This window comes from Toxorhynchites rutilus, chromosome 2 (assembly GCF_029784135.1).
Source record: "Toxorhynchites rutilus septentrionalis strain SRP chromosome 2, ASM2978413v1, whole genome shotgun sequence".
In the NCBI taxonomy this organism is placed as follows: domain Eukaryota; kingdom Metazoa; phylum Arthropoda; class Insecta; order Diptera; family Culicidae; genus Toxorhynchites; species Toxorhynchites rutilus.
The window spans coordinates 43,879,521-43,890,685 of record NC_073745.1 but is presented as its reverse complement, the minus strand read 5'-3'; positions in this window follow the sequence as shown (position 1 = coordinate 43,890,685).

Here is an 11,165-nt window from a genome sequence, read left to right as displayed (position 1 = left end):
AGTTTTCCACAGCATTTGGGAATTTTTGTTTTTTTTAGTAAGTGAAATCTTTGATAATTTATATCTCGAAAACTATGAGTCGTATCGAAATAGTGTCTTAGAAAGAGTTATAGAGTTATAGTTCTGAATCTTGATGTTTAAACAAAAAAGCTCTTCATCAATCTCCTCCTAAATGCAGCCATTCTCGAGATATTTAAAAAATCATTTCCAATTTATTGTATTTTTAGTTTTTTTTAAATTTATAAATGTATTTTTGAGTTTTTTCATATAAAATAGAAGTCATGTAGAAAATCTAAAAATTAGTCCAAGATAGTAGAAAAATAGTTTTACCATTTTTGACGAACTTTATGGAACATCGAATTTTTATGAATTTTCGAAACATGGAATTTTGTTGTGCTAACAATCATTTTCAGCTACAAATTATGAATTTTGATGTGATTTAAAACAAAAAAGTTCATTGTCAATCTCCTTCTAAATGCAGCAAGTTTTGAGATATTAAAAAAATCTAATTTATTGTATTTTTTATAGTAAATAGGCTGTTTTAGTATATATCTCGTGTTATACCGCCATGTTCATGCAATTTTATGATTTTTCTTACAATTTTCAACAACTTTTCCAAATACATCATTATGGTAAAACTACATGTTTAGGAGTTACGTTGAAAAACATAATCGCTACGTTTTGTATCAACCCACATGTCCTCAAATGTTTTGAAATTTTTTATTTGTTTTTAAATGTTTCTAATTTTAAATAAATTTTGGATGTTGCAAATTAAAGTTTTTTTTTTATTATAAAAAAAGAGTACTATTTTTTTTCTCAGTGTGTATATTTTTCACGTTTGAACATCAATACTCTATAAATCTTTCTAAGACACTATTTCGGTAGGACTCATAGTTTTTGAGATATAAATTATCAAAGATTTCTCTTACTGAAATCGATACGCCCTTTTCAAAAGTTACACTTGAGTCAAAAAAATCCCAATTGCTATAAAAAACTCATATTTCCTCCAACCTAAACGGAATACAAATTTTCATTCGAATTAAAAAAAAAGGGGTGGGTTATATCTATGATATAACCGCTTGGTTGACGTGGGACTACCTTAGCTTAGCAATCAATTGTTTGTATTGGTTAAATTTTCAATTGAATGAAACAATTTCCGAATTCAATTGAATCAAACATATTTACTTTGTAAGTAAAAAGATTGTATAATGCCACGTAAGGTCAATTCATGCATTGTGATAGATTGTGTTCTTCGTTACAACTAAATTTAATGACAGTCTTTTTAAGTTTGGTATGATGACATCTTGGTATACAGGTCACATCACATCAATTGTCATCGGTAGAGGTTCCCCGTAATGGTTTCATTCGGTTTTAGCAGCTCATAGTATACCACACCCAGCTGGTCCCACCAAATAGACAGCATAACCTTCTGGCCGTGAATATTCCGCGCGGCCGCGATGTTGATGCATGACCGGTGTATCCATACGTTTCCCGACATTTAGGATTGTCGTAATGGACCTACTTTTCATCGCCAGTAACGATTCGATGCAAAAAACCCTTTATTTCTGCCGTTGGAGCAGTTGTTCGCACGTGATAAATCGGCGTTTGACGTCTCGTAGCTTCAAATCATTCGGTACCCAATGTCCTATCTTTTGGATCATTTCCATTGCCTTTAAACGATCGGATATGGTTTGCTAAGTTACTCCAAGAGTATCTGCAAGTTCTTGTTGCGTTTGTGACGTATCTTGATCGAGTAAAGCCTCCAATTCTTCATCTTCAAACTTTTTTGGCAGTCCGGAACGTACTTCGTCTTCCAAGTCAAAATTACTACTTTTAAATCGTACAAACCACATCTGACACGTTCGCTCAGTTGGAGCATGGTCACCATATGGAAATCGGAAATCGTTTTAATGTCTTCAGAGATGAACGTAATCTTCACAAATCCCATAAAAAATCGGGAGGCGGCGTCCTTATTGCTATTAATTCATTAATAAATTCAGAACATATTCCAACAACAGAATTCGACGAGTTTGAGCATGTGTGGGTCAAAGCACTCATTGCGGGAGAGATACATATATTTGCATCTGTTTACTTCCCTCCTGATCGTGCTCAAAATAGTTGTTATGAGAAATTCTTCGAAGTTGCTGAAAATATTTTATCTTCCTTAACACCAGAATCAAAAATCCATATATACATTTATCACTGATTTTGACAATGGATTTATCTTGCTTCCAGTTGTTGGTGATAATAAGACTCTGCAATTCATTTTTGATAAAATAGCCGGTCTTGGGTTGAATCAAATAAACAATGTTCATAATCGACAGAAATGCTTCTTGGATTTCTTGTTGACAAATATGACCGAATATTTTTGTGTGATTGAATCATTAACTCCACTTTGGTAAAATGAAGCCTTCCACACAGCTATCGAATGTTCTATATTTATAGATAACACCCAAAAACCATTTGAATATGAATTCGAGGAAGTCTCTGATTACACTAAATCAAATTACCAATCAATTAGGTGTAAGCTTAACTATATCAATTGACAGGATATATTTAGAAGTGTGGAAAACATTGAAGTAGCAGTGACGACTTTTTACGCGATGATCAATGAAATTATAGAGGAGAAGACACCAACTAGACGAAAAAGGAGAAATATAAACTAAAAGTATCCGATTTGGTTTAATCAAAACATAAAGAATCTAAAAAATAAAAAACAGAAGGCACATAACATTTATAAGAAACACAAATCTGACGCTAATCTCGAAAAATACCTAAACATTTGCGAACAGCTCAACTCAACTGTTAAAATCGCTTTTGAAGATTACAACTTAAAAACAGAGTCGGACATAAAGTCTAACCCGAAAAGTTTTTTTTAATTACATAAAAACAAAATTAAAAAGCAATGGTTTTCCATCACGCATGCACCTTGACGATACCGTGGGGAATGACACAGAAAAAAATTGCAACCTCTTTGCAACATTTTTTCAAGAAGTTTATATTGAAACAACTGTGGAGGACCGATATCGTGACTTCTTTGCATTTCTTCCAGAATATCCATGTGATGTTGGAGTCAGAAAACTAACTTACATTGAAATTTTTGACGCATTAAATAAGCTTGATGCCTCAAAAGGGCCAGGGTCGTGACGGAATTCCACCGGTTTTTATAAAAAATTTGGCATCTGAGTTAACTCATCCACTTTTATGGCTTCTCAATAAGTCATTGGAATCAGAAAGGTTCCCAAAAATATGGAAAAACTCTTTTCTTGTACCTATATTCAAATCCGGTAATAGATCCGATGTAAGAAATTATAGTGGAGTAGCAATTATTTCTTGCATTCCAAAACTCTTTGAAGCCATAATAAACCAAAAACTTTTTCAACAACTAAAGACACGAATTACGAATAAGCAACACGGTTTTTTCAAAAGACGATCAACTACAACAAATTTGCTGGAATTTGTCACATTCACTTTGAATGCAATGGATAATGGTAATCAAGTTGAAGCTCTATACACTGACTTTAGTAAGGCTTTCGATCGTGTTGATATACCATTACTGCTTCTTAAACTTCAAAAAATAGGGATAGAAGTCAAGCTATTGAAATGGCTAGAATCATATTTGACTGACCGCACGCAAATAGTAAGGTTTAATGGGAAAATTTCAAAACCAATATTTGTTACATCCGGAGTTCCTCAAGGCTCTTATTTAGGGCCACTTTTGTTCATTTTATTTGTCAATGACGTTTGCGTTTTTCTTAATAGTGTTAAGGCACTTATCAACGCAAATGATATGAAGCTGTACATGAAAATAAAGAATGGTGAAGATTCTCAAACATTCCAAAATGAAGTTAACATAGTTTGTAATTGGTGCACTGAGAGTATTGATGATTTTACGAGAAGAAGACCACAATTGAACAATGGTGTTAAGCTGGGAAATCAACCCATCAGTAGATGTCAACGAGTAAGAGACTTAGGCCTGGTCTTAGATTCAAAACTAACTTTCGTTGACCATTATAATACAATCATCCATAGAGCAAATAATATGTTGAGCTTCATCAAACGCTTTAGTTACCATTTCCACGATCCGTACACAATAAAAACATTGTATATAACATACGTCAGATCAATCCTCGAATACTGAAGTATTGTATGGTCCCCCTACATAACTTCACACGAAGACAGAATTGAATCTGTACAAAAACAATTTCTATTATTTGCACTTCGTAAACTAGGCTGGTCTTCATACCATGTCCCTCCAAATGAGGCACTTTGCATGCTAAAGGGTGTGTCACATCAAATTGCATCACGGAAAAAACGCTGTAGAAATTCGCCCAGTAGACCGATCCTTTTGAAAATTTTAGACAGTAAAATAAAAACTATTAAACAACTTTTGGCATTTTCTTTTTATTCATACTTCGAGCCCAAGCCCGTATGCTCGCACCTTCCTCTTTACCCTGTCCATAAGGTTCTGTACAACGTCAGGTTGTAGTTTTTTTTGAACAGAAATCCATTTTCTCTTGAAGTCCGCCTCGGATTTGACAACTTTTGGGTTCTTCCGGAGGACCTGCTTCATAATCGCCCAATATTTCTCTATTGGGCGAAGCTCCGGCGCGTTGGGCGGGTTCATTTCCTTTGGCACGAAGGTGACCCCGTTGGCTTCGTACCACTCCAACACGTCCTTTGAATAGTGGCACGAAGCGAGATCCGGCCAGAAGATGGTCGGGCCCTCGTGCTGCTTCAATAGTGGTAGTAAGCGCTTCTGTAGGCACTCCTTAAGGTAAACCTGCCCGTTTACCGTGCCGGTCATCACGAAGGGGGCGCTACGCTTTCCGCAAGAGCAGATCGCTTGCCACACCATGTACTTTTTGGCAAACTTGGATAGTTTCTGCTTGCGAATCTCCTCCGAAACGCTGAATTTGTCCTCTGCGGAGAAGAACAACAGGCCCGGCAGCTGACGAAAGTCCGCTTTGACATAGGTTTCGTCGTCCATTACCAGGCAATGCGGCTTCGTCAGCATTTCGGTGTACAGCTTCCGGACTCGCGTCTTCCCCACCATGTTTTGCCTTTCGTCGCGGTTAGGAGCCTTCTGAACCTTGTATGTACGCAGGCCCTCCCGCTGCTTGGTCCGCTAGACGAATGAACTTGACAAATTCAGCTTATTGGCGACATCCCGGACCGAACTTCTCGGATCACGTCTAAACTGCTTAACTACGCGCTTGTGATCTTTTTCACTGACGGAGCATCCATTCCGGTCGATGGTTAGATTCCCGAAGTATCGTTTTAGTACTCTGCTGACCGTGGATTGGACGATTCTCAGCATCTTACCGATGTCCCGATGTGACAACACCGGATTCTCGAAATGAGTGCACAGGATTAATTCACGACGCTCTTTTTCGTTCGACGACATTTTTCCAAATTTACGAAAAATTGACAGTGAAGCATGGCCAACGTGATCTATACACTCTTATCTGATTATAAGCGGAAGCTGAAGATATAATTCCTAAAAATTAAATTTCTACAGCGTTTTTTCCGTGATGCAATTTGATGTGACACACCCTTTAATCAATATGAAAAGCTTAAAAGAACGTCGGCACTCTGCCATGATTCTATTTATCATTGACATCATATCACAACGAGTGGACTCAGAAGAAATATTAGGAAACCTAAATTTTTACGCACCGATTAGGCACCTGAGAAACCCTAACATTTTCTACATAGATTACCGAAGAACGAATTATGCCAAATATAGTCCTATTAATCGTATGATGAGCCTCTGTAACGAACACAGTGAAATAATTGATGTAACCATGTCAAGGTCAATGCTCAAAGACTATTTGAATATAATAAGATATAGTTAAATTTCACTCTAATATTTGGGCAGCATATTTAGTCTACGCTGGTTTGACGAAATAAATAAATAAATAAATAAAAAAATTGTGTTAAAATCGTCTTTTGAATTAAACGGATAAATTATCCAGCCAGCTCTCTTTAGATTATTTTTTTAGTTTTAAGTAAGTAGTTTTAAGTAGTATTAAGAATGTATTGGTCTACAATTTTGATTGACGACAATAAAATAATAATAAAATAATAATAAACTTCCACCAAAATGCGATGACTTTCCGCAGCTTTTTTCTTTATATTGAAGTAATGAAGTAACATTCCCCGCTAAAGCACTCTCGTTGGTACGAAATTCGAAATATTCGAAGTGGGAAAATATTATGTTATCTACGCTTCAACTTTTCGACATATACTGAAAAAGACGTGCAATGACAGTAGCTTTGCAACGAATATCTGGAAATTTGATTCACTGGAATAATAATCAAGTTACGTCATCTGCTGTAAAACCGAAGAAACTCACCGGTACAACTAATATGATTTATCTATGTCCCGATGGCAACTCTGCCAGTTTCAGTTTTAGCTTAGCAAATTTCAGTTTTAGCTTAGTATCCAGGACAGTGACGATTTATAAAGTAGTTAAAATTTGTAAAATATTCAATTTCAATCGCTTGATTGAAGAGAAATTTGCATTTGCGTAGTTTGTGATCACTTTAATTTAGATTAAATATTGGAAATAACGTAACGATTCTTGAACTAAAAATGAATCGTGTTTCATGATAAAATACTAACGATCTGCACAATTTACTTGAAAGATATTTTTATTAGGGTAATTTGAATTTCTCATCAGTTCGATCGTGTTATTATAAGGCAATGGAGATTCCACGTTGCCAAATGTATTACACCACCCATCCATAAATCCATGCAAGCATTCTCCGGTTGACCGTTCGTCATCCTGTCACCGCGCTTGTTATGAGTTAATAATTCAAAACTGTCTCCAGACTTATATATTAATACATCGCGTAGCAAATCTGATTTCGATTGTATGGAAATTTGTCTCCAGGTTTTCTTAACCCTCTTTGGGCAGTTGGACAGTCGACAACCAATGGTTTGTCTCAAGGCTCAGGGAACGGTAGGGTGGAAAAAAACTATACCGCAGTGAATGTTTCATAGCTCCGAACATGAACTAGCCTCTAGCCGGCAACACTCGAAGAGAATGCTGTGCAACAATGTTGCAAAATATATTTTATTCCGCCGCAACATAATTGGACACGTATGAACGTATGTTGATGCCCTGCGGCAGTCAACTCAACAGAATGATGTTAGTTTGTTGAGATTCGCGATGTGGGGTATCCGCAAATGAAGGCTTGGGAACAATGTATATGTAGCTCTAGATGTTAGCATAATTTGGCGTAATTGAAAGCAGTATTTCAATGTATTACTAATCATTGCAATGAGTGACACGCTCAAGGTTCTCGCAATCACTCAACCAAACGATCGCGCTATTATTTGTTCAGCTTCTGGCAAATAGTCATACGCTGATAGACCCCACTAAACATTCACACTCTACTATTGTGCAAATAGTGGGCAATTATTGCAATTACGATGCATTTAATTAACACAAGATTACTAATATATAAATTATAGCCCGTGCAACTGAACGAAGCGCGAGACAGAGTGGCGATCGAGAGTGCTTGCGAAAGGGAAGCTGGCTGGCCCATCTGTTGCAGTGTTCGAGTTTTTTTCCTCCGCAGAATAATAAAATTGCTGATGTCATTCATCGTCGTCACTGCCGCTGCCGCCGCCACTAATGAACACTTGTCAATCGCGCGGAATGGAAAATTTTCGCGAAACGAATACCGGCTGATGGGATGAATCCCCGAAGAATGGTCCGATGGTGAGCGTTGGCTTTCTTCTGAATTCTCGTCAAAAAAGTGACATCATTAAAATAAAATTAGTCGAGTACCGCTTTCTATGGTGTGCGTTCTATTGTGGAAGCAATACTCATCAATTCTGTGACACATCATAGGTCAAAGATTTCGGATTTTTGCAGATCCCTGAAAAAGGGAAGTGAAATGTGGACAAAAAGCAATTTCGAACAGTAATTAATGCTGTAGCCAAAATATAGTTGAATTCTCATGCTGCAGCACATTTTCTGCAAGTGTCCAGCTAGACCAAATAAATTATATAGGTAATTACCCAATCGTCTGACTTAACACCATGGTGTTCTTCTTCTCGTAAAAGTTGTCAAAGTGCATTTCCTAACATTGAGCTGTAATAAACTCTTAGTGTACCAATTATAAACTATGTTAACATCATTTTGGAATGTTTGAGAATCTTCATCATTCTTTATTTCCATGTACAGCTTCATATCATTTGCGTAGATAAGTGCCTTAACACTATTAAGAAAAACGCAAACGTCATTAACAAATGAAATGAACAAAAGTGGCCCTAAATAAGAGCCTTGAGGAACTCCGGATGTAACAAATATTGGTTTTGAAATTTTCCCATTAAACCTTACTATTTGCGTGCGGTCAGTCAAATATGATTCTAGCCATTTCAATAGCTTGACTTCTATCCCTATTTTTTGAAGTTTAAGAAGCAGTAATGGTATATCAACACGATCGAAAGCCTTACTAAAGTCAGTGTATAGAGCTTCAACTTGATTACCATTATCCATTGCATTCAAAGTGAATGTGACAAATTCCAGCAAATTTGTTGTAGTTGATCGTCTTTTGAAAAAACCGTGTTGCTTATTCGTAATTCGTGTCTTTAGTTGTTGAAAAAGTTTTTGGTTTATTATGGCTTCAAAGAGTTTTGGAATGCAAGAAATAATTGCTACTCCACTATAATTTCTTACATCGGATCTATTACCGGATTTGAATATAGGTACAAGAAAAGAGTTTTTCCATATTTTTGGGAACCTTTCTGATTCCAATGACTTATTGGGAAGCCATAAAAGTGGATGAGTTAACTCAGATGCCAAATTTTTTATAAAAACCGGTGGAATTCCGTCACGACCCTGGCCCTTTTGAGGCATCAAGCTTATTTTATGCGTCAAACATTTCAATGTAAGTTAGTTTTCTGATTCCAACATCACATGGATATTATTCTGGAAGAAATGCAAAGAAGTCACGATATCGGTTCTCCTCAGCTGTTTCAATATAAACTTCGTGAAAAAATTTTGCAGAGAGGTTGCAAATTTTTTCTGGGTCATTCCCCACGGTATCGTCAAGGTGCATGCGTGATGGAAAACCATTGCTTTTTAATTTTGTTTTTATGTAATTAAAAAAACATTTCGCGTTAGACTTTATGTCCGACTCTGTTTTTAAGTTGTAATCTTCAAAAGCGATTTTAACAGTTGAGTTGAGCTGTTCGCAAATGTTTAGATATTTTTCGAGATTAGCGTCAGATTTGTGTTTCTTATAAATTTTATGTGCCTTCTGTTTTTCTATTTTTTAGATTCTTTTTGTTTTGATTAAACCAAATCGGATACTTTGTGTTTATATTTCTCCTTTTTCGTCTAGTTGGTATCTCCTCCTCTATAATTTCATTGATCATCGCGTAAAAAGTCGTCACTGCTACTTCAATGTTTTCCACACTTCTAAATATATCCTGCCAATTGATATAGTTAAGCTTACACCGAATTGATTGGTAATTTAATTTAATGTAATCAGAGACTTCCTCGAATTCATATTCAAATGGTTTTTGGGTGTTATCTATAAATATAGAATATTCGATAGCTGTGTGGAAGGCTTCATTTTTCCAAAGTGGAGTTAATGATTCAGTCACACAAAAATCTTCGGTCATATTTGTCAACAAGAAATCCAAGAAGCATTTCTGTCGATTATGAACATTGTTTATTTGATTCAACCCAAGACCGGCTATTTTATCAAAAATGAATTGCAGAGTCTTATTATCACCAACAACTGGAAGCAAGATAAATTCATTGTCAAAATCAGTGATAAAGTCCGCATTTCGTTGATTGAAATCTCCGTATATATGGATTTTTGATTCTGGTGTTAAGGAAGATAAAATATTTTCAGCAACTTCGAAGAATTTCTCATAACAACTATTTTGAGCACGATCAGGAGGGAAGTAAACAGATGCAAATATATGTATCTCTTCCGCAATGAGTGCTTTGACCCACACATGTTTAAACTCGTCGAATTCTGTTGTTGGAATATGTTCTGAATTTATTAATGAATTAATAGCAATAAGGACGCCGCCTCCCGATTTTTTATGGGATTTGTGAAGATTACGTTCATCTCTGAAGACATTAAAACGATTTCCGATTTCCATATGGTGACCATGCTCCAACTGAGCGAACGTGTCAGATGTGGTTTGTACGATTTAAAAGTAGTAATTTTGACTTGGAAGACGAAGTACGTTCCGGACTGCCAAAAAAGTTTGAAGATGAAGAATTGGAGGCTTTACTCGATCAAGATACGTCACAAACGCAACAAGAACTTGCAGATACACTTGGAGTAACTTAGCAAACCATATCCGATCGTTTAAAGACAATGGAAATGATCCAAAAGATAGGACATTGGGTACCGAATGATTTGAAGCTACGAGACGTCAAACGCCGATTTATCACGTGCGAACAACTGCTCCAACGGCAGAAATAAAGGGTTTTTGCATCGAATCGTTACTGGCGATGAAAAGTAGGTCCATTACGACAATCCTAAATGTCGGGAAACGTATGGATACACCGGTCATGCATCAACATCGCGGCCGCGCGGAATATTCACGGCCAGAAGGTTATGCTGTCTATTTGGTGGGACCAGCTGGGTGTGGTATACTATGAGCTGCTAAAACCGAATGAAACCATTACGGGGGACCTCTACCGATGACAATTGATGCGTTTGAAAGTTGAAAGTTTGAAAGAAATTGAAAGTTATTTTGCAGCACGAGAATGCTTGGCCGCACTACCTTTTTCGATCGATGTAACATGGCCTGGTTGACCAGCACTTCTCCAATTTTGATAAAGTCGAAAATTGGATCGATTCGTGGTTAGCCGACAAACCGGTTGATTATTTCCGCAAATGGATCCGTAAATTGCCAGAAAGATGGGAAAAAGTTGTGACTAGCGATGGGCAATACTTTGTATATTAAATTTGTAGCATTTTTTGCAGAAAAAAGAATTAATTTAAAAAAAAAAAAAACGAAGAAACTTACCAGTACTTCTATTAATTTAATAATCTAGCGAAGCATGAATGCAATAATCCGGGTTTTCTGTCATTAGCACACTCTCTGTCATTTATCTTTAGTGATAAAATGTTTTAAACGACGTGTAGCAAAAACGTGTAGCAAAATTCGTGTACAAA